At 33.1% G+C, this 26,220-nt stretch overlaps 2 protein-coding genes across 15 annotated transcripts in view; one reads left to right on the forward strand and one right to left on the reverse strand.

Moving 5' to 3' along the window:
• PLCL1 (phospholipase C like 1 (inactive)) overlaps positions 1-26,220 on the reverse strand; it is a 423,749-nt gene that overhangs the window by 333,653 nt on the left and 63,876 nt on the right. The gene's annotated exons all lie outside the window — the stretch shown is intronic.
• Positions 738-26,220, forward strand: part of BOLL (boule homolog, RNA binding protein) — a 200,492-nt gene continuing 175,009 nt past the window's right edge. For all 14 annotated transcript variants that reach the window (XR_007951984.1, XR_007951987.1, XR_007951985.1 and 11 more), the window contains exons 1-2: positions 738-893; positions 12,504-12,633. The gene's annotated coding sequence lies outside the window, so the exon portion shown is untranslated. The remainder of the gene's footprint in view (positions 894-12,503; positions 12,634-26,220) is intronic.

Raw genomic sequence — 26,220 nt, forward strand, 5'->3', positions numbered from 1 at the left:
ATCACATACCCTATCCATTTTAGGAAGTGTATCCAAAACAGAGTGCAGTTACACTAATGGCAATAATATGGAAATGTGGGAGTTAACTAGTCAGCCAACTAAAGTCAGGTTAACAAAGTCTACTGACATTCTGAACCACCATAGTCTACCTCTTAACTCCCGACTACCCATAATTTATGTGGCCAGAGTCACTAATGTCAACTTCACAGCATAACTTTAACCTTCTTATTCTTACAGCAAGCTGAAGGAATTTCCACCAAAATGGTAACAAAAGGCCTTTAACAGTCTTGTCTGTCCCTGTTTCTAGACTATCCACAAGACCAAGACCTCTGCTATATCCAACCCATCCAGCTGACTGAGGCTCCTAAAACTATTTACCATTATTTCCTGTCTTCTTAAACACAGCAAAATGAACATAATTTGGTCTTTTTTTTCATGGCAGGATAATTATTGAAGTGTATTAAGTGATATTTATATACTACTTTACAATTATAAAGTGCTTTCCATATATTATCTTATTTGATCTTTACCACAACCAAGGAGGAAAGGAATTAGAACATTGTTATTCTTATTTGAATAAGCATGGATGAGTTGTGACCTGCATAGAGGGTATATGCTTTCAACCTTGTCAGTGAAATCACAGGTCCATTATGATAACTGAGTAGAAGGAAACTAAGATTCAAGAGACATTGTGACTTACCTAGGATTCCACAGCTCATAAGTGACAGAGATGGGATTCTACGTCCAGTGACCTTCCTGGCCCTGCCACATATGCTCTTCTCCCAGCTTAAAATCCTCCCAAAAAAACTGATGGGAAGGAGAGAAAGAAGATGGGGGCAGAGAAGAGGGGGAGATTATCAAGGCAAGCATTGGCTGGCTTAAAGTTCTTCCAGGTAACTTTTTTTAATCAATCAATAAGCAATTTATAAAACATTTATTATGTGTCAGGCACTGTGCAAAAGATTGGGAATATAATTCAAGCAGAAAGATATTCTCTACCATTCAATTCATGTAAAAGGTTTGGGGGAAGAAAGGGAGTGAGGGAGATGAGAGAGAAAAAAAAAGAGACAGAGAGACAGAGAGAGAGTAAAGGATGAAGCAACTGAACATGTATGGTAGAAGTCTAGAATGCAGCCTAGAGAAAAATGAGATGTGCTTGGTTGGGTGACTAGATGGAGATTCTGGGAAGAATTCCTAATGTGAGGAGAAAAGGAATGAGGTGAGCATTTATATAACACCTACTATGTGCTAGACATTGTGGTAAGCATTTTTTTGATCCTCACAATTCCTGAAAGTAGGTTCTTTTTATTGTATTCATTTTACAATTGAGGAAACCAAGGCAAACACAGTTTAAGTGATATGCCCAGGATTACACAGCTAGTAAGGATGAAGTTAGATAGGAAATCAGGTCTTCCTGATTCCAGGCCTAGAACTTTGTCTACTGTACCACCAGCTATCTCCCAATATAGAATGACTTTCCAGGATGAAGAGCTTTCTGGGATATGATGGAGAAGTGCTGCATACTGAAGAGTAATATTTTTTCAAGATTTGTTGATAAATCTAGATCCATGTGTTAGAGATGAAACCAATTTATTAAAAGAATAAATTTAAAACAATAAAATGGCCTGAATTTGATATGAAGTAAACTTTAAAAGAACATAAAATAAATACAAACTAGACAATAATTATTTTAATGTTTCCAGTATTTTTCCTTAGTAGTATTAAAAAAATTATCAGTTCACATGAGTAAGCATGAACTAGGTTTATATGGTCTTCAACAACATTCTTGAAAGTTACACAAGATAGGGACCAGATGGGAAAATGCTACTGACTTCACCATTTTGTCAAAAGTATGTGAAAAATATTTCAGTCTTAACAGAGATTCTTTTAACAGTAGCTAACAGTTGATAATACTCACAAACTTGCAGCCCACTTGCAGACAACTCCGAAATGCAACCAGAATCAGATTAAAGTATAATTGGGAATTAGATAAAACATAATAACCAAAAGAAATAAAAAACACAAATAACAAATATTGATAATTTGTGGTTTTCTAAGTAAACATATAGCCTGGAAGTTTCTGTTTGAGTTTGACACAATTGCTCTACAGAATAAAAATAACACCATGAAAGGAATTTGTCTATATAATGTAAAGAAAATCCCATGGCTACCTCCAAAGACAAATGGAAGAAAGGTATAGTCTCTGCCTGGTACAATCCCAATCACATTTCTAAAAGATCATGGAAGCAAGTATGATGGTATCAAATCAATTATAACTACTTTGCAAAGTATATAAGAAAAATGGCATGATTCCTACCAACATGAAAATAAAGCAATGATCCTTCTTCCCACCAATCTTAGATTGCATCTAAAAGTAAAAGTGGCACAGGATAGATAGCATTTCTTTCATTCTTTTTTCCCAAAGTCCTCTTCTCTGATCTAGGACTGGGGAAGTTCAACAAAGATCAAATGTACTGTATTTGTTAATGGTTCTTAAATTATTTCAGGTAGTTCTACCATCCTATTAATATGTATTATTGATGCTACCAAAAGTTCCTTGATATTTAAAAAGGTGTCTTTTATGTACTTCACATGAGAATTATAAAATCACTATCTCTTAAGAGATTATCAGAGGAAATACAAAACGACACAATAAAAAGACCATACAAAAAGTAAAGATAATTGGGATTATTTTATACTAATTAAAAGCTAAATTCATCTTGTGTAAATTATGAGGCAGCAAGTAGACCAAATTATTTTAAGAAAAGAATCTAAAACTGCTTTCATTTCACTTACATAGGGAATACTTTTCAACAAAACAAACATTAAAGGTAGTTAACCTTAGATTTTATCCAAGAAAATGGATAAAATATGGATATATTTTATATAAAATAATGGATATCCAAGCAAACTTTAGCAGTAATGCTCATTTGTGCTCAGCCCAATCTTTTTAATATTTAGTTTTTATTTAATATATTTAGATCATTGTCATTGAATTTAAATTATTGAAACAGCTGTTTTGGTTACCTGCTAACTGATTAGTCTAGGTCCTTTGTTTCTTTTATTTTGATATGTGATACTTTGCATTTTAATTTAGTCATGTAGATTTGTGTTTATAAAAGTCATTATTGTTTCTGAAAGTATTCACCGATTACCACCTACAATGTACAATTCTCTATTTAAATAAATTTCTCTCAAGAAGATGGCATCAATTGATTTTTTTTTAATTGAGTACTTAATATGGCCAGTAATTGAGTACTTAACATGGTCAGGCACTCAGAACGATATTTTTTTTTTTAAAAAAGCTTTTGCCTTCAAGAACCATAATTGAAAAAATCAAGTTACCACATTTGAAACCATTAAACAAGTCCTAAACTGTCATGAGAAAACAGCACTACAGAGAATAGTAAGATCAATTTGGCCTTGACTATAGAAGGTTTTATGGAAGAATTGAGAAATTAGCTGCATCTTGATGGAAATGGGAAGATGGGGAGGAACATTTCAAATGGTATGTGTGAAGAACTATGCTTGACAAAGGAGAGGGTACCCAATGGAAAACCAGTTTAAAGTAGAAAGTTAGTTGGATAGCAGTGGAAAATAACATACAATGGAATTAGATAATAGAGAACCTTGAAAAACAAATATATGGGTTTGGACTTGATGTACTAATTACTAGAGAGCCGATTGTATGTTTTTCAACAATGAAATAAGATGATGGCAGCATTCTTTTTTGGAAAATTAACATGCTCAAGGAAAATGGGATTGAAAGGAGGAGGAAAAATGAGAAGATATGTAAGTGATGTGTTCCATTTAAAGAGAAGTATCAACAGTACAATTCATATTAAATTAATGGAAGAGAGATAAAATGTTCAGATATTTTTAAAAGTAGGTGGGGTGTTGTCAATGAAATTGCTCCCTCAGTGAGAAGCATTAGATTGAGATCCTTTATTTAACTAACAACAACAACAAAAAAAAGTCATTTCTTCCTCTGAAAAACTGGTTAATCGGGTTTGAATGTACTTTTCAGGGCAGAACCCTGAAATGAACACCAAGAAATCTGATTTTTTTTTCATCCTGAACCACCTGACCTTGAGCAAGTCACTTAATTTTGCTAAGCCTGAGGTTCTTCAATTATGAAACATGTGCTGCTTATTACCTTGAAACTAACATTGATTGAACACCAAAGTGCAAATCATCATAAAGAGTATAAACTTAGAAAGCTCCTTTCCAGGGGGTTTCAAGATCTTCTATTAATTAAAGTGACTTAATGTAAAGTGGCTCAAATAACATTGCAATTAGTATCAAGGTCTCAAATAACCTGGATTATAAGCCCAGAAGACTGGGCTCGTACAAGCAGAATTTCAACTTCTTTCCATAGATAGGAATTGCTAATATTTTTATGGCTTTCAGGTGCTATTCATTTACATAGGAAGTCTCATTATAACATACATCTTAAATATTCCAATAAAATAAAAGTGGTACTTAATAGACAAAGAAATTCTATATTTCAATGAGAAAGAGAAAAAAGGAGATATAAACAGTATAGACACAGAGAGTCAGAGAGAGACAGAGACAGAGACAGAGAAAAGGCTGAGGAATGAGGGAAGAATTAAGAAATATTTGTTATATTCATCCCTTGAAGCCTCTATTGCCAGTATATACCAATGTAAAATACCACCAGAACTGAATGTAGATCACAACACAGTATTTTCATCTTTTCTGTTGCTGTTATTGTTTGTTTTTCTCTCCCATTTTTCCCTTTTGATCTGATTTTTCTTGAATAGCATGATATATGTGGAAATATGTTTAGAAGAATTGCACATGTTTAATCTATATTGTATTACTTGCTGTCTAGGGGAGGAAGGAGGGAGGGAGAAAAATTTGGAACACAAAAGTTTTAGAAGGGTGAATGCTGAAAACTAACTTTGTATGTATTTTGAAAAATAAAAAGCTATTATTATTAAAAATAGATATAGTGGGAAATATGCAAATAAATACTGAATGTGAAAAAAAATAAAAATTTAAAAATAAATAAATGAATGAATGAAGGGGTAGGGGAGAAGAGAAATACCACCAGAGACCAGGGAAAGAGGAAACCTCCATTACTATACAACTAACTTTCCACTTTAAGTCTGTTTTCCATTGGGTGTCCTCTCCTTTATCAAGGATGGCCCTTCACACATGTCATCTAAAATGCTTCTCCCCATCAAGATGCAGCTAATATTTCAACTCTTCTATGAAACTTCTATAGTCTAGGCCAAGATGACCAACTTCTCTTTCTTCTTCCAATCACCACTACCACCTTTAGTGAACCATTATCAAAACAGTTCTAATAAAATGGCATTAGTTGCCTCCACAGGAGGTGTGCTGAATTTATAAAAGAGTTACTAGAAATCATATAGAATATTGGCCCTGGTGTAAGGATTAGAAATGAGATATGTAGCTGTATGGAAATATATATGACATCTATGCTCAGAATACAGTTAGAAGGAAAGGAGGAGAAAAGAGAAAAAATATTATTAAGCACCTACTATGTGCCAAGGATGATACTAAGGACTTTAGTAAAATTACTTTACATGATCATTAAAATAACCCTAGGAGAAAGATGATAATATCATTACCATTTTGCAGTAGAAGAAACTGAAGCAAACAGAAAGCGACTCACCCAGCATCATATAACTAGTAAGACAATGAAGTCCCATTTTAAAACAAGTATTCCTGACTTCAGGTCCAGATTCTACTGTGCTACCTAGAGTCTTGGTCAACATTATTATTCATATACAAATAATTTTTTTTGTTTTTTAAATATAGTGATACAACATGACTTTATGGAAATGTTTTACCTAACTTCAACATGTATCTTCTCAATGGAGGGAGAAGAAAGGAAAGAATTTGGAGCTCAAAGTTTTAAAAACTAACATTAAAAATTATTTTATAGGTAACTGAGGAAAAATAAAATATCAAAAAATGACAAATAAACAAATATAGTGTTATAAAATGTTCAGTGATTCAGAGATACTCTCCAAATTTTTCCACAATTTTCAAATGATTAAGCAAAGTATCACTATGTTATCTCATAAAGTTAAAGGATGACTGGATCAGAATGATCATGAAACTCAGAAACTTCAATATGAGAAAGTTTCTAGAATAAGTAATTATTCTAACAATTTCTCTTACTTGAACACTTGGAAAAAATTTTTTAAAGAAATTAATAGAAATAAACCCATTTAATGGAACATAGTATCCTGTGAAAACAGATAGCAATTTCATAATACCTAATGGCACACAGCTCCTTAAAACACAAAGAAAAAAACATCCAAAATAGACCAAAATAATTAGAGCAAAATAAATTGCTAGCTGATATGTATTTTGCCAAAGGGTAAAAGGGTAAAAAAAAGATATCTATTCCATTTATAATGCAATAAATGCTATTTCAATTATATCTGAGATATTCTTTATGCTTCTTGCTAGTGATCTGAAATTACATCATAATAAACTGGAGTAGATAAACAGAACAAATTCAATGATAACACATTTTAACACATGCCTTTAGTCATCTAAAGGCAAGACAATGTATCATAGGTTCCAAAATCCTTAAATATTAAGCTAATAATTCCTTGAAGACAGGGAATTTTGCTTTCATTTTTGCATCCTCCATGCTTAGAACAATTCCTGACATATAATAGATGCCTAATAAATGCTTACTTGTTTGATTTATGACTTATTTCCAAAACAACGTATACTTTACATTATATTTTCTTAATATAGTTTGTGAATTATGTATGTGCTATTATTCTTATTCTGTAAATGAGTCACATAAGAGGTTTGGAGTAATAAATGACATGTCCACACTAGGGTCACAGAGTAAGGGTCCCAGGTGGGGTTAACCTGATATCTTTGTCCAACATTTTTTCTATCATACCACAACACATTTTTACTACTATGCTACTATCATGCTACCAATCATATGTGATCTTGAAAAAAAAACTAATTTATGGCTGATACAATTGATGGTACAGTAGATAGAGTGCTGGGTCTACAGTCAGAAGGACTCTTCTTCCTGAATTCAAATCTGGATTTAGATACTAGCTGTGTGACTTCTAGCAGGTCACTTAACTCTTTTTGCCTAAGATGTACATCATTTGTAAAATGAGCTGGAGAAAGAAATGGTAAACTATCTTAGTATCTTTGCCAAGAAAACTCCAGTGGGGTCATGAAGAGTCAGACAAAACCGAAATGAGTCAACAATAACAACATAGTAAATATGTAGAACTTCTTAGGGCCCTGAGTGAGGAGACTTGCTTAGGGTCACACAGTCAAGATATGGTATATACAAGACTTTGACCCCATCTTCATGACTCTATGACTATGTCTGCTCATTAAATCATACTGCTGCTTAACTCCTATAAAGTTCAGAGAAGGTGAAGATCTATATTGGTAGTGTCAGGAGCTCTATACACTAATGAGATTAAGTACCAAGCAAATATAATAGTTACTACAGACATTTTAGATGCCTTTAATTTGAATAGTCCAAATATCATTGCCTAATGGAGAAAGCATTCATCAAGAAATATTCATCTATCGAGCCTCTCATCACAGCATCTTGCAGATGACATCACATTTCTAAACCCATGTATCTTCAATCGATGAAATGTGATGTATTAGACAAAACGCCAAATAACCAACAAGATACTCCTAAAAAGAACAAGGGTGAAGGATGTCAGGAAGGAATTGTATGATAGGTAAAAAAGATGGACTGATCCTATAGCAAGATTAAAGAAAAGCAAATAGACAGTTAGATTGCTCCAATAATACATTTGATATCAGAAGCAATCAAATTATGTCTCCAACATGTCAAGTGAACCCCTTAAGATGAATTTTAGGGAGAATATGGAGAGTTCCAAAAGATAAGCAGGTATGGATGGGTTATAAGTTGCATTGCTGGTGGGAATTCCAAAATCAATAGATCACAGATCTGTTTGAATATTTGAGCTAACTCTCCAATAAAAAAACTTCATCAAAATAGATAAGCACCTTCTCTGCAACTGCTAGTCTCAGAAAGTTGGCTGGAGCATTAAGTGACTAAGCAAGTGACTTGCCTAGGATCTCACAATAACTTCATGCCAAAGGAAGAAACTGAATGCAAGTCTTGATTTTAAAACTAATGATTCCAAAACTATACCAGATTTCTTCTCAATAGTACTATTAACTGAAAAATAGCAATAGCTCATATTCAGAAAGCATTTATTAATCCCTTACTACATGCATAATTAGAGATGTGTGTGTGTAATTTATAGGTTAAAATGAAAACATCCTCCTTAAATTCTGATATTTCAATTTATTGTCTATACAACATTTTCTCCACTGTGAGATAGTTTACACTGCCTATCAAAAAAACTCAGTATGTAGCACATTTGTCATTAGAACTAATTATTATACCTAATTTCTAGAGATGACTCAGTTTGGAGAGCTTAAGGGGCTTCCCATGTGTACCCAATCCAGAACTTAAAACCAAGTTCAGGTTTCTTTCCACAACTCTAAGTTACCTGAGTGCACTATCTAGTAAATTTCATTCAGAACAGCTTGTAAAGACTCAGGGCAAAGTAGCTGCTTGGAAAGAGCTCAAAATGGATGATAATTTCAAAGGAAATGTCTAAATCTCCTTTTCCTGTTCAACCACCACTACTTGTAATAAATCTTTCCACTCACCTTTAACCATCCCTGCCTCTTTAGCATTCAGCAAGAAGGAAACTAATACTGTCAAATGTTTGAGCAATGATTATTCCAACTAACTTCTCAAGTGATTTTATTTTGTTACAATCATAAATTTCATGAGAGAACCTAATTGTGTCTTCTAGCTTTTCATCACATTTTAAACTTTGGAGATGCTCTCTCTGGATCAGTAAACTCAGCATGCAACATATCTGTCATTAGCACTGACCTGAATTACTAAACAATCAGAAAATTAAATGTCACTTTGGGGGTGGGGAGGAAAGGAAGGGAATAATCCAAGCAGAAATTTGTCTTATTTAAAACTATTAGTACCATTAAAATGGAGTGCCATTATTTCTGGATGTTCCTTACCTATTATCAAGCTGTCAGTCAATAAGTGCTTATTAAGTGCCTACTAGATGCCAGATATTATGATAAGGAATAGGGATACAAAGAAAGAGGGAGGGAGAAGTAGTACCTACTCTCAACAAGGTCACAATCTAATTAGAGTGACATTATGTAAACAATTATATATAAACAAAATATATACAGGGCAAATTGAAGATAATCTGGCAAGAAAGTAGTATAAATCTTATAGAAGATTTTATTTGGAGTCTGAAGGTGACCAGAGAAGCCAGAAGGTAAAGATGGAGAAGAATATTCCAAACATTGGTAACAGGCAGCAATTTTTACTCCAAAAGCAATCTGCATTTGGAATATTTCTCCAGTTATAAATTGCACCTAAAGGCAAGCACAACCAGACATTTTAATTGTTTTGCAAAATCTATCCCACATTTATTATCATCTCATATTTTATATAACTCTTGACATTTATAAACTTCTTTATAAGAATAATTAGCTTTCTGGGAGATTAATCCAAACTATCAAATCTAGAGGTTAGGATGTTCAAAGTCAAAAGTACTCACTAAATACTAAATACTAAAGAAGTCGGCAATGTGTACCTATTTAAATTACAGAATTTACTTCATTTTTGAATCTCTGAGACTTAACTTTGGAAGAAATACAGTCACTGGAGATTATGATTAGAAACCTTCCTCAAAAGCCACACTGATGGTAGCATGGCTTCATTGCCAAAAGATTCTCCAAATGTACAACTAATCCTAGTTAAGTGACATTTCTCAATATTTAGAGTTCCTTAATACAGGAGATTGATTTTTTATGTAATTGAAGTTCTATACCAATAAATATCACTGGAGATGAAAATAAAATAGGGTATTGACCTATTAAAGCAATTATATTGTCTTTACTTTTCACGTAAGAAAGCATTAGTTAGTGCTTTGTAAATTACATAAAAATATCAAGGATACAAAAGAATGGTAACTTCATCAATAATGATTATTGGTCCTTTAAATTAGCAAAGGAGATTACATATGCCTAGGGAAATTTTTTTAAATCATTGAAAAAACCACTGATACAATGGTGCTTAAAACATCTTCCTATTTTTGCTCAGTACTCCTCATAAAATTATACATCTTTCACTTTCAGCATATAGTCAAATAGTAGGATTTCATTCAAAATCAATTATATCAGTCCCTCACTTGATTAATTAGTATTCCTTATACATGGTTTTGCTCAAACCCAAGAAAAATTCAAAGAATCTACAAAAAGTAAGTTTCATAGGTAGGCAATCACTATTTCCTTCCAAAGGTTATTGGGGTAATGCACATTTGAATTTTGATCAGGGCCACAACAATGTTTTCATGAACCAAAACTCTTACATTTTACATGAAGCATTTGATAAATCAAATCTGTTTGGTTCAAGTAAATGGGGGTCTTACTCCCCTATGAAAAATGTCTTTTGCCTAGGAAACAAGGACATAAACAATGGGACTATCATATTCAATTCCCTTGAAGTCTGTGAATACATCAAAGGAAATGTATTAACTGTGCAGTGTATTGTAATTTATGGGCAAAGCACAATGCCTTGCACCTAATAGGCAATCAATAAACATTTATTAGAATAATAAATTAATGTCATAATTTTAATGAATGGACAAAAAGTCTTAAATGTTAAAAAGTAACAATAATAAAATTTGAAATCAAAAGGGGTTAAATTATTTGCCTAAGGACACACAGGGACAAGGATTTGGATTCCAGGCTGCTATGATGCACGATACTCTCAGGAGCACTCATTTATTAATGAGCTGTGACAATGAGTTGTGTCAGTCAATAAACATTTATTAAGCAGTCTCTTCTGTGCTAGACACTGGACTAAGCCCAGTGCATGCAAAAGAAGCAAGGCAGTCTCTACCCTCAACAAACTCACAATCTAATGGAGGAGAGAACAAGCAAAGAAATATGTACAAATGAGCTAAGTACAGGATAAATAAGAAATAATTAGCAGAAAGGGGAGGCAGGAGAATTAAGAGAGAGGAAAGCTTTCCTATAAAGGTAGGATCTTAGTTAGGACTTAAAGGAAACCAGGGAAGCCAGTAGGTATAGATAACTGAGGGAGAATATTCTAAGCTTGGGAGACATTCTGAGAAAATGCCCAGAGCCAAGAAATGGAGTGTCTTAGTGATGAAATAGTCAGGAGGAAAATATGGTATAAAAGAGGAGTGACATGATTGAATCTGGGTTTTAGGAAGATTACTTTGGAGACTGACCAGAAGGTGGATTGAAGTAAGGAGAGACTTGAAGCAGGCCAACCCAACCAGCAGTAGTCTAGGAGAAGACAAGATGAGAAACTTGTACTTAAGTTTTGAAGTTTATATGTTATAGTTTTTCTGTTCCTCTCTCTCCCTACCAAGTTTTTGATTATTAACTTCTCTGCCTATACTATTCTTTCCCATCCACTTTCAGGGTCTATCATGAAAAGGGCTAGAAAAATATCACTAAAATAATAGAATTGTATGTAATATTAGAGTAAACTGTGAGTGAGGGACTGGGGATTTTTCTATAAAGAAAGAGCATATGTTTTAATATTTGACAATGGCAATATGTGACACTGATTTTTTTGACCACACAGAAAAAACTTCCATCTTGATTTTGAATATGTATGATATTTTAAGAATTAACTTATAAAACAAAATAATAAAGTCACAATTTAGTTCTTCATTTTTTGTAGATAGAAGTTAATTTTATATTTTTTAAATCCTTAGTCAGTTTAATAATTTGGTTGATTGGTCATTTGTAATAGATTGATAAATAGGTTCTATCCCTGATTTTGCCACAACTTTAAATATGAAATCCTGAACATGAAAAGACATGTACTTTTAGTAGTCACAGTGAACTCATTCTCAAGAAAGTCATGGACTATACATATTCACAAAGGACTTTTTCCACAATTTTCCAAATAGTAAGCAATATGGAACTTTCTTAAAATATGCAATCTTTAAAATCAAAGTCTGGACTGAAAAAATGCAATTTTCTATAAAACAAAATTTACACATCAGGAGTGCATGAACTCTTGCCTTTTTGATTCATTTCTATAATTCCTTGATGAATCTAGAAAAAAGAAAAAAGCCTAGTTTCCATAGTAATTCAATAATCGATGTAAATATAGGTGATTTTTACAATTTCCTATTTCTCTTAAATAAAAAGTCCTTTGTAAATTCTTTTAATTTAAAAAATTATAATTGAAATTCACTATTTAAATGTCCTTTTTCTTCTCTTTTTCCTCAAATTTTCATAGAACATTTGATACTGATCTCTTCTTTACCCTTGTCACACTATACTATATTAACTTGTATATATGTAATAAATATCACAGGAAATGCTATAAGCTCTTTAAGGGTATGAATTGTTTCATTTTTTTTTCCTTTTTGTAGACCCAGCACCAAGTTGATAAAGTCTGAATATGGAATGATGTACATCCAAGTAGAAGAGGGCTTACAGCTGTTTGTAGTTATTAATCACCCTGGCTATAAAAAAGGAAATTAGGACTTTCTCCTGATACTGGTAATTCAATAAATTATTGGTGGAATAAGCTCAATAAGAACTCTATAGCTTATGAATATTTGAGTATATCTAGAATTAATGAGAAAGTAGAAAGCAGTAGAATGTGTGATAGATGATTATCAGTGGTTATGTAGGAGAGGAGGAGGAGAGGAGAAGGGAGGGAGGAAGAGAAGGAAGAAGAGGGAGAGACAGAGAGGAAGAGATTAGATAATATTGTAACGCTATGGTATTTGGATTTATGGATGTCTTCACTTGTGTTTTTCTATAACTTGTAGAAGAATCTAAGAGTGAATCCATAGGGGTTTGGGTGGTCTTTTAGGATGAACCTTGATTTAGTGAGAACTGGAGAGTGAAAGTAGGAATGGTACTGAAAGACAAAATGGGAAGTGTTTGTATTGCTGATTCCTACTGCTCTATTTGGAGCAATTCAAGTATTTTTGGGATAGTGATAAAAGTTCTGTATATAGTTTAGCTGAATTATACAGTTTTAAGTCTCCATTCATCTTTATCACGGAATATAGAAAGAGAATGGGAGAACAGGAAAAGGAATAGATGGTACAAGCAAGTTCAAGCAAGTTCAGCCTAAGCATGCATAGGATCTAATAGATGCAAATTGGGTCTCATAAATGTTTCTTGAATTGAACTGAAATTTATCCTTATCAAATTGATAAAAAGTGTTTGGTGTCATTGCATATATCATTATTAAAGTATGTATAGTAATTTGAATAATCTTCTGCACATTGACTATTTAAAAGTACTTGGAATCTTAATGTTAGAAAAGACTGTAAGGAAAGCTGAGCACTGCATAATTGACGCTTTCAAAGTGTGATATTAGAGAAGACTTCTGAAAGTTCCTTAGACAACAAGATCAAAGCAGTCAATACTTAAAGAAATTAACTCATAATATTCACTTGAAGGTCAAATACTGAAGCTGAAATTTAAATATTTTGGCCACATAATGAAACAACAGGACTCATTAGGAAAAAAAAAAATACATCATATTGGAAAAGATTGCAGACCAAAAGAAGAGATTAAGATAAGAGTATGAAATGGATAAATAGTGTCATGAAAGCAATAAATACAAACTTGGACAAGCATAGGAAATAGTAAAGAAGGGCCTGGTGTGCTACAATTCATTGGGTCACAAAGTCAGACTCAACCAGATGATTGAACAACAAAGTTCAGAAATGATGATCCACCAGCCTCAACATCCTCAGTGACAGGGCTAGCTGATATGAGCCACTACAGATTCTTCAATTCCATAAGAATTTATTAAACAATGGCACATGTTCTTCTAGATATGGTAGGAAAGACAAAGATAACTAAGATACAGAACTGTTTTGAAGAAACCTACAACCCAACAAAGGAAATAAAACATATATCCAAACAATGATGATGCAAAAACATTAATGAAATAGAATAGAGTATGGTAGGTAGGTTAACACATATCACAGGCAAGGTATCTAAGAACAAAATATCATGAGAGAACAAAGATGGAAAGAATCTCTTCCACTGAGGAAAAAGGGAATTTCTAGAGGTTGTGGCAGGAAGAATCACAAAGGATGGACATTTTAAATCTAATCATGACTTAGTTAAACATAGAGTGGAAAAATAGAGAATAATATGGAAATATGGGAAAGAATTTGAAATTCAAATTTTACTTTTAAAAAATATTTTAAATTCTTTCTCCATGTAATTAGAAAAAATAAAGACTTTTTTAAAAATAAAAATACAGAAAATAGTGAGAACATGATGAGTATTCCAGTTTACTGGAACACAGAGTATATAAACTAGTGAATGGTGAAATAAGATAAGAAAGGAAGAACTAAGTCAAGTTGTAGAGAGCTTTGAATGATAAGTTAGAAAATATGATCTTTATTTAATGGGCAGGAAATAAGGGACCATCAAAGATTTTTTTTATCAGTAAAGTAAAATGCTCAAACCTGTTCATTTAAAAGATTGATGTGACAGTGATGTACAGAATGTATTAGAAGGAGATAAGATGTAGTATAAAGATCACTGGTTCTAGAGTCAAAAAATAAGAGTTCATATGTCCACAGCACTATCAAGCTCTGCCTACCTTTTGATCTAGCAATACCATTACTAAGTTTGTATCCCAAAGAGATCATGAAAAGGGAAAAAGGACCTACATGTACAAAATATTTATAGCAGCTCTTTTTTAGTGGAAAAGAATCAGAAATTCTTTCCCCATAAGTTAGAGAATGGCTAAACAAATTGTGGTATATAAATGTAATGAAATGATATTGTGTTATACAAAATGAGGAAATAGTGATTTTCAAAATAAAAACCTAGAAAGACTTGTATGAACTGATGCTAAGTGAAGTAAGTGCAACCAAGAGAACATTGTACATAGTAACAACAGTGTGCAATGATCAACTTTAATTGACTTAACTCTTCTCAGCAATACAATGTTCCAAGACAGTTCCAAAAACCTCATGATGGAAAATACTTTCCACATCTAGAGAAAGAACCATGGAGTCTGAATGCAGATTGAAGCATGGTATTATCACCTGAGGGAGGGGGGGTAGTGACTTGTCCCTTTTGTTCTGTTTTCTTCTTTCACAACATGACTAATGTGGAAATATGTTCAACATGATTGCACATGTATAACCTAAATCAGATTGCTTGCCATCTTGGGGAAGAGGGAGGGAAGATAAAGGAGAAAAGTTTGGAACTCAAATCTTGTTTAAAAAAATGTTGAAAACTATCTTTTACATACAATTAGAAAAAAATAAAATACTATTTGCTTTTTTAAAAAAGGATAGGAGTTCAAAGTATACCTCTAATAATAATTTTGTGACTTTCCTGGTTAATGTATCCTAACCTTCATTTGTAAAATTGGAATTAGGAAAAAAAGGGGGGGGAGGAAGATTAGACTAGATGACTTCTGTGGTCTTTCCCATGATTCTAGACCCTCATCAAATCAGGAGCAATGTGATAGAAGGCTACTACTGTACTCCAGAGGAGAGCCAGTAAAAACTGGTTTGGTCCTTAGGATGCATATTATGCTAAAGCCAATAAATCCAAAGTTTGGGCCTTACCTCCTCCCTCTCCAGTTTCTTGCTTTTATGGCAAGTTAGTATTAAATTATGAAGCAGTTGGAGATTCAATGGATAGAGCATTGGGTCTGGAGTAAGAAAGACCTGAGTTCACAACCAGCCTCACATACTTCCTAGCTGCATAACCATTAGCAAATCACTTAACTTTTGATTACCTGACAAAAGGATCCACTGGATCTACTGCAGAAGGAAATAGCAAACCACAGCAATATCTTTGCCAAGAAAATCTCATGGACGTTAGTCCATGGAATCATTAAGAGCCACACATAACTGAACTACTGAACAACAAAACAGCATTAAGTTTCCTGGATCTGTTCTTGTTCTTTATTCATAAAATCCTCATATCTCAATAGTCCAGGTTTACTCTATTTCCTCATGATGGGTCATCTCCTAATAGTTTCATATTACATCTTTCTCTAAAATGCTATATAAATTTGAGCCTTGACACAATTTGGGGCTTTACTGAAATGTGTGCACATCATTGCACAATAGTATGTCCAAAGCTGCACCTCAGTATATTGCCCTTGGGCTAACGGCAATAGAGATTATACTGAGAATCTCCCCTGTTGATCTGTTCTCCTCTCCTTATAAGTAATTATAAAGTTTTACTAACTGACATTCCTGTGAGTCCTTTCTGCCACAATTCAAATTATCCCCTCCCCTTCTGAACTACAGATCAGAACAAAGATGATGAGAGTAGGATTATAAAGGAATAGACAGGAATGGATGCAATATCTCAGAGGTATTATAAAGTTTTCCATAAGCTTTTTAGAAAAAAAAATATCAGAGAAGCCTTCCTAATTTGTGTTCAGGTGTCTGAAAGATGCATTATAAATGCAATCCAAAAAGTAATCAGGAAGCAATCAACAGAAGCTAGGAAAGTTACAAATATTTTTATTTCATCTTTAATTATATACTGTTTACTGAAACAGCGACTGTCAAGTAACAAAATCACATTTAATGCATGTTTTTGTGGAGAGGGACAGTTGATGTTGTTTTCCTACCAGTTAAGAAATAGCATGTTCCTATACAGTTGAGATTTCTGGCTAGCTTCCACTCCAGTTAAAATTCCTTACCTTCTGATTGAAAGCTTTCAGATTTGAGATTTACCAAAATGTCAAATAGTTATCTCTTACTGGCATGAAGCATATTGTTTAGCTCTTGGCCAAGATTCATTTTTACATCATTTGTCATTTTACACATTGAAGGGGGGAAAGCTTTGACAATTTATGTTCTCTTGAAAAGAAATGAAAATATGCTTAATATTTTTCCAAGTTCATTATGTGCAGATGTAGTGTGTAATAAATTGTTCTTAAGAAATTAAAAAGAGCAACAAACAAGGCTTGAATACATTCACTTATTTCAAAACCTTCATAATATTTATGCTCAAGAAAATCTAACCATGTCCTTTCTAGCTCATTTCAGTTTCCATTTCATTAATAGTGAAACAACTAATCTATGGGAAATGGAATCTTACTACTGTGCTATAATACAACCTTCAGGAAAAAGAAAAGAAATAGAAAAACAAGCCTCGATAAAAGTGGTTAGAGTGTAATGAATGTCAAAACATGCTGCATTCATTGATCTGTTGACATTTGAAATAATTCTAACTGGGTCAACCAAGAACCTGTCATTAAAACTCCTATTAGGTGTTAATAACATTTATTTTACATACTATTCTTTTTAGGACACTAAGTGAATTTGATGTCAAAAACATCTGGGTTCAAATCCCACCTCAGATACCTCTTAGATATATAACCAGCACTTAACACACGCCTAGTACATAATAAGTGTTAAATAAATAAATATGTGACTGATCTCTTGACTGACCATAAGCAAGTTATTTCATATTTTGAGCCTCAAGTTTTTATTTCCTTTACCACAAAAAAAAAATAATTAAGCCCCTACCACATTCAAAACATTGGGGTTGGAAGTAGCAATTGTAAGCTTCTTAAATAAAACTACTGTACTACTTATATTGCACATCATAAATATTCAAAAAATACTTGATTGAATTTTCATAAAAAGATATACTTCAGTTTACCTCTCTTGGAAATGCCAACTTATGGCATTCTGCCACCAGAAATTTCCAAATTCCTTTTTCTCTAGGAAGAAAAAAAAAGATACAGAATAAAATGTGAAGGCCCCAGACCTAGCAAAATAAATTTAATGGGAAAAATGAATCAGAATGTTCATTTTCTTTCTAGGTAGCTAAATTCATCACAAAATACCTCAAAATGAAAGAGTGAATTTATATAATAATCTAAGAAAGCATGATGATTCAATCTCAGAAGATGTGTACTTATAACAGCTCTAGTGATAAGCTGTTCTCATTTTGCTAGACTAGTCGTTGCCACAATTAGGCATAAGAGAAGAAATTTAATAAGTAAATACCATTTATAAGTTATTTTTCAAATTTTCTAATTATTTTTATAAATGTGTGGTTTTCAAATGATAATTTTTAAAATGTGGCCAAATATAAATGATTTCCTCATTTTAAAACAGTGCTTGATTGTTTACTTAAGCATGTTATGTAGCCTGATATTCAACAAATTGCTCATTTGATGACAAATGCTCTAACTTCCATTTGATCACTTTCTTACTAAAGAGAGCAATGGATACAGTGCTAGACTTTGAATTAGGAAGAGCTGGGTTCAAATCCCAATTCTAAGATTTACTATATGACCACAAGAAAATACCTTGAACTCTTAATCTTCAAGTAATTCTCTGAGACATTAAGATTTAGACATTTCGATAAGCATCAGAAAAGGGAGTTTCCACACTAATGAAATAATAGGTCATAGACATTTCTGGCATTTATCATGTAGAGCATAGCTAAACTTGAAAGAAAAATTTAAAGATGTGGTTGTGTGTCTGTGTGTGTATTTGTGTGTAAATGTGTAATTAGTCTACTCTGAAAGCTGAAATAACTGAAAATTATAGTGGCAACCAAAGAACAAAAAGACTTTGACAATTTCTGTTATGATTGATGATCAAATTATAAGATTTTCATTTCTCCCATTTTTGAATACCAGTCTATTAGATAAAAAATACTAAACAACTCATATGTTACTATAATAATACCTGTTCAGAAATAGGAAAAACAGAATGGGGAATTGACTGAAAAGGGTTCCCTTAATGAAAACTTCATACCCAAACTCAATGATTGCCATAGCAGTCAGAACTTTTGACTTTGTAATGCCATGCTGTGAATCATCCTTCTATTTAAGTTCAATTAAAGTATTTAATTAGGCTTTATTAGCTTAAAATTGCACTATCTGACAATTTTTAAAGTATCCTGTATACTTTGACTTTATTCATAATGAGAATGCCAATATAGTATGCTTCAAGGCATTCCATAATATTCCAACTTGGTCACTGGACAGGACATTTTGAGTAACTATAGTTCAATTAATATTCAAAGACAGTCTAAAGACTGTTACTTTCCTAGTTTTCTTTGAGTCAATGTAACTGATCCTTTAACACTGGACTTGAAGTCAAGAGTATATATATTTGAATCTGGGCTCTGACAATTCTTATATAACTTTGGGCAAGTCAATTAACCTTATATGGACCTCATTTTCATCATTCGTTAAATGAAGGAATTGGATTAGGCACCTTTTCAGGTCATTTCCAGCTCTAAATCGATGAATGTCAAGAAGAAAGAATAAATATGAAAACATGACACTAACTACCCTATTCAAACAATGATACACAAAAAACTCAGAATAAAGGGAAAAAATTATATGGACCATCCCCATTTCATGCAAAAGTAACTGAGTTAAAACAATACAATATGGAGGGGGGAGAAACATATCATCCAAGCTAAAAAACATTAGCTCTTGTTATTCAAAAAAGAGGCATGATAGCTAAAGTCGACATTAATTTTAAATATAAATTTATTTGCAAAATGTTACTGTTTTTGAAACTATGCCCAAAGAGTTATTAACTGTGCATAACCATTGACCAAGCAGCGTTTCTACATAAAAAAGGAAAGGGACCCACATATGCAAAAAATATTCATAGCAGCCCTTTTTGTGGTGACAAGGAACTGAAAACAGTGGATGCCCATCATTTGGGGAATGTTCATAGTAATGGAATATTATTTCTCTATAAGAAATGATCAGCAGGATGATTTCAGAAAAGCCTGGAGAGACCTACATGAACTGATGCTAAGTGAAATAATAGAACCAAGAGAACATTGTACACAGCAACAAGAAGATTATGTGATGATCAATTCTGATGAAAATGGCTCTTTTCAGCAATGAGATGATTCTGGTCAATTTCAGACTTGTGATGTAGGGAGCCATCTACATTTAGAAAGAGGACTCTGGGGACTGAATGTGGATCACAACACAGTATTTTCACTTTTTTATTGTTGTTTGCTTGGTTTTTTTTCTTTCTAATTTTTTTCCTTTTTGATCTTATTTTTCTTGTGCAGCATGATAAATGTGGAAATATGTATAGAAGAATTGCACATGTTTAACATATATTGGATTACTTGCTGTCTAGGGAAGAGAGTGGGAGAAAGGGAGGGAGAAAAATTTGGACAAGTTTTGCAAGGGTAAATGTTGAGAACTACTTTTACATATATTTTGAAAATAAAAAGCTAATTTTTAAAAATCTGTGGATTTGATATGGTCAAAGAATATGAAACAGAATGATGAAAATAAAACCATTTATAGTCATATAAAAATGCTCTAAATCACTACTTATTACAGAAATAAAAATTAAAACAACTCTGAGATACCACTACACACTTCTCAGATTGGCTAAGATGACAGGAAAAGATAATGATAAATGTTGGAGGGATGTGGAAAAACTGGAACACTAGTGCATTGTTGGTGAAGTTGGGAAATCCAACCATTCTAGAGAGCTATTTGGAACTACGCCCAAAAAGCTATAAAACTGCATACACTTTGACTCAGCAGTACCTACTGAGTCTATATCCCAAGGAAATCATAGAGGAAGAAAAAGGATCCACAGGTGCAAAAATGTTTACAGTAGTTCTTTTTGATGGTAACAAAGAATTGGAAAATGAATAGATACCCATCAATTGGGGAATGACTGAATAAGTAGTAGTATATCAAGGTAATGGAATATTATTGTTATATGAAAAAATAAGCTGATTTTAAAAAGGCCTGGAAAGATTTCATGAACTGATTCTGAGAAACAAGCAGAACCAGAAATACATAGTACACAGTAATAGCAAGAAAGACTTGGTTCTTCTCAATGGTTCAGTGATCCAAAGCAATCCCAATAAACTTCGGATAGAAAATGCCATCTGCATCCAGAAAGAGAACTATGGAGATTGAATGTAAATCAACATATACTATGTTCACTTTTTTTTCTGTTTTTTTCTCTCCTGTGGGTTTTTCCCCTTTTGTTCTGATTTTTCTATCTCAAGATGATTCATAAAGAAATGTGTATTAAAAAATTAATATAAATGTATAACCAGAAAAATTAATTTTTTAAAAAATTTAAATAAAAATTAACTTTAAAAATTTTAATGCTATTGTAGAATAGGATAAAAGATCATAATAAGCATCTTTTCACAACACATCAAAGAGTAGAGGAGGGGGAAATGAGTCAGCAGAAATCTTGCCATGAGGCCCAACTAAGGTAGATGATGATCTAGTTACACATAAAAGGACATTTGTAAGTAAGATAGGAAGGAGGATAAATAAGTACATGAAAAATGAGACATGTATCTTTTTCATCATTGATAACAATAGAGCCATCATATTGGACTTAACACCTTAGTTGTTGATGATATGAAGAAGTAAAAATGGCATTTTAAAAAATGACAATGGAAAAGGCAGTAAGACCAGACCAAGTACATAAATATAAATGCTGAAGGCACTATAATTTTGGAAGCTAAAGAATTAATTTTTCAAGATAAACAAAAACAGGAAAGTACTAAATGATGCTCCCAAAGACATATTATATAATTAACCAAAACAAAAAAGTGTTCAAGAAAACATCAAAAGTACAAAATATACAAAATATACTTCATTTCACCAAGGCCAGTCTCTGGTGCTACCTTCTATCACCTCCTCTATTATAACCTCCATTGCATTGTCCCCACTACTACTACTATTACTCTTGTTCTTCTCTTTCTCTTTCCACCTCTGTGTGCATCTGTGTGTGTGTGTGTGTGTGTCTGTCTGTCTGTCTCTGCTTCTCTGTCTGTTTCTTCTTTCCTTTCTAATTTTTGATCTCTCCCTATGTACTGAATACTTCCTGATTTTTGACATAAAAGTAAAAACTCTTACTAGATTCTGCCATATTTACTAACTGAATCTATCTCCTCCCTTTCTCAGCCAAATTGCTTGAAAATGTCGACACTCAGCATCTTCACTTTTTCTCCTTGTACTCTCTTCTTAACACTGTGCAACCTGGCTTCCAACTTCAATCAACTGAGACTCCATCTCTAAAGATACCAATAAGCTTTTTATCACCAAAACTAATGATCTCTTTGCTTTCTTCAATCTTATTGACCTTTCTGCAGCATTTGACACTATTATCCTCTCCTCCTCAATAATCTTTTCTTTTTGGGCTTTAAATAATATAAATCTTTCTTGGTTCTTTTTCTATTGGGACGTCTGTGGGAAAAAACCAGCCTGAAAACAAATATGAAATGATACAAACTGGCTAAATCTCTACCCCAGTCACATTTAGATATAGTGCTCACTCAATCCAAAATATTTGTCAAATTTTCAATTCATTTCAAGCACTGGGATAGGTAGTAGAAATAAACAGATAAAAATGAAGCTGCTAGGTAGTGCAGTGGATACAGCACTGGGACCTGGAGTCAGGAAGAAGATCCAAATTCAAATCTTGTCTCTGACACTTATTAGTTATATAACCTTGGGGAAGTTACTTAATTTCTGTCTCCCTCAGTTTCCTCATCTACAAAAAATGGGGAAGATAATAGCACTTGCTTCCCAGAATTGTTGTGAAGTAAGAGAGTATTTGAAAAGAGCTTTGTAAACTTTGAAGTATTATATAAATGCAAGATGATATTATTGCTAAATGAAATAAATATAAATTCCATAATGCAGTATATAAATGCTAGTTAAATGAAAAGTCTCTAATTTCAAGGAACTTACATTCTATCAGAAGAGATACACATAAAATTGAAACAAGGTAATTTGAGAGAGGGTCAGTAACCAAGACCTACAGGGAATCAGCAAAAGCATCATATAAAGGTGATACTTGAAATGTCTTGAAGGAAACAAGGATTTATAAGAGGTAGAGAAGTGATTACATTGCAGGCAAGGAGGAACAATTGTTGTAAAGGCACAGAGATGAAAAATGTGAAGAAATACAAGAAGTCTAGTTTAGCTGGACTATGGAGTGAAAAAAACAGAATAAAGAATAATTAGGTTAAGATCAAATTATAAAGGATTTTAAATGCCAAACAGGAGAATTTATATTTTATAATTATATATAATTTGTATATATATTAAATATATATTTAATCCCAGCCAGGAGCCACTGTAGTTTAATAAACAATCTTATTTTATCAGCAATAGTAAAGAGCCCTACATATGGGCTCTGTCACCTAAATGTCTAATAAGCTATGTAATTAAATCATAATAATGCTTCAAAAAATAAAATTAGGTAGGAGCAGTTAGACTTGGCTAAACATATTTAGAAGAAATCTACTCTGCAAGCAACTCTATTTGAAAGGCCCTTGGGGATCAATTTTTATGGTATCTAATAAAGGAATAGATTTCAAAATAGCAGCAAAGATCACAACGTTAATAATAGTTGGCATTTATTTAGTATTATAAGATCTGAAGTCCTTTATATAATTTGATTCTTCTGAATACTGTGTGAGAGAAGTATTACCTATTCCCCATGCACAACCCCATTTTACAGACTTGTAAACTGAAGCTTATGCAGATTAAACGATTGGTTAAATAAGTGTTAGAGGTGAAGAAATGTCACAACCCAGATCTTTCCTGACAAGTCCAACACACTATCTACTGCATCATACTATATACCTCACCCCCCCAAAAAAAAATCAGGTTCTACTAATAATTCACGTGCCTGCTTTCATATTCCCATAAATAACTTTATTCATTAAGCGTATCCTCAAAGAAAACATGAAAAGGAGATAGAAAGAATTTAATAGAAAATTTTCTATACAAGATACCTTTGTATGGTCACACTCCAACTGAGACTGAGAAGACTAGAAAATACAAGTTCCCTTTGAATCTATTGCTTTTTTAAGTATTTGACTTGGGGCAGGAGGAAGAATGAAAAGAGCTAGATTTCTTTGAAAAAAAAAAGAAAAGGAAAAGAAAAGATAGTCATTGAAGAATATTTTTTAAATTTAAAGAAAAGATAAGACCAGAAACACAGAAATGCAATACAGCTTTGAAAGTTACATGTTGAGTGTATCATAAAATGTAAAGGAAAACATGGATATGTTGGTTGTTGTCCTTTCTCAAAGAGGACCAAAATTACATTATGTTATAATCAAGATACAAGATGTCCAATTGTGACTGATCAAACCAATAAGAGCTCAGCAGCCCTATCACAGGTCAGGTACAACTAATTCATATGAACATTTGGAGTGGATTCTTTAACTTTGTGCATCTTGTGCATCTTTTGAGGTACTTCAATTCTGCTTTGCTTAGAGAGCAACCTTCTCTGATGAGGAAATGTCATGTTGGGCGTCCTGTACCAGTGATTCCCATGTCATGCAATCAATTCTAAAATTATTAAGAGAAACCTTGAGACCACCACCACATGTGAGCCTGTGTACAGTCTTTTTGGCAAGCACATGTTGGACATCCAAATAATGTGGCCAATCCAACAGAGCTGCACTCTCTGCAATAGAGTTTGATTGCTTAGCAGTTAAGTTTGAGAAAAGCCCTCAGTGTCTAGTACCTTTTCCTTCCAAGTGATCTTCAGAATCTTCCTAAGACAATTCAAATGGAAGCAATTCAGTTCCTGACTTGGCTCTCATAGAATGCTCAGATTTCCCATATATATAACAATGAGCTCAGCAAAACAGCTCTGCAGACCTTCAGTGTGGTCATCAGTCCAATACTTCTCTCTCACACTTTCCTTCAGAGCTTTCCAAATCCTGAGCTAGCTCTGGAAATGCATGTGTCAGCCTCATTATTAATGTGTACATTCCTGGAAAATATGCTGCCAAGATAAGTAAACTTATCCATAGCATTCAAAACTTCTCCATTTGCTGTAACTGATGGTTCTACATATGGACATTGTAGTGCTGGTTGATGGAGTTCCTGTGTTTTCTTAGTGTTAATTGTTAAGTCAAAATTAGCAAAAACAGCAGAATATAGACCCACACTTTTTTGCATCTCAGCTTCAGAGGCTGCACTGAGTGCACAATCATCTGCAAACAAAAAAGCATGCACCAATACTCTCTCCACTTTAGTTTTGGCTTATAGTCTTTTCAAGTTGAAGAATTTACTATCAGTATGCTAGCTAACCTTGATGCCACGTTCATCCTCAGGGAAGGCATTTGACAACATGGCTGAAAACATCATGCTAAAAAGCACTGGAGCAAGCACATAGCTTATTTCACTCCATTGGTGATTGGCAAAACACAAGAGCATTCATTGTTCATTATCCAGAACCCAGTGGGAATGCTCGAAGTCAGAATATGGATTGTTGAATCTGGATTCCAGAAGACTGGGCTCAAATCTTGTCTCTGACACTGATTAGCTTGCATGGCTAATGTGAACAAATCATTTAATGTCTTCTTTATAATACCCACATCATAGGATTGTGTGGCTCAAAGGAGATAACATATGTAAAGCACTTTGCAAACTTTACAATGTTCTACAAATGTCAGTTATTATTTTTTAGCACTCCAGATATATTTGAACACTGAAGAAAAATCAACCTGTGAAAAAGGCTTAAATGAAAGAAGTAACATAATATATTAATTTAAAATGCTATTCAACTTTAAATGACAAATATAGGTTACTTCCATTCCCTACATTTCCTAAATGGCAAGTAGATGAACTAGTATATAATTGGCTCCTGTGATTGCTCAACATACAAAATACCCATGATTTTGTAAGAAGGCCATGACAAATATTTAACAAGTTTTAAAATACTGTCATAGTCAAATGGCAGCATAGAAAAGAGGCAATCATACACATCAAAAGAGTGATACTTCTGGGCAACTAAACAACATTCATTAGCTTGTCTCAAAAAAAAAAAAAAAAAAGGACAAGATGGCCCTTCTTGCTCATTCTCCCTGACTTGAAGTCCAAGTCTCTATCTTCTGCATTAATTAGTTTCTTTGTAAATGCCTTTTCCATGAAACTCCTTTTGACTCCTTCAGCTGAAACTGGTCTCTTCCCCCTCAAATTTCTCACAGATCTTCTCCTAGACTTCTCTTTTGGACTTATCTCACACTCTCTTATATCAGTTACTTGTGTATGGTTTCTTAATTTTTTCCTTATCAGATTGACAGTTTCTTGAGGTCAAGATCTACATCATAGCTATGTTT

The sequence above is a fragment of the Antechinus flavipes genome, chromosome 3, assembly GCF_016432865.1.
Source record: "Antechinus flavipes isolate AdamAnt ecotype Samford, QLD, Australia chromosome 3, AdamAnt_v2, whole genome shotgun sequence".
In the NCBI taxonomy this organism is placed as follows: domain Eukaryota; kingdom Metazoa; phylum Chordata; class Mammalia; order Dasyuromorphia; family Dasyuridae; genus Antechinus; species Antechinus flavipes.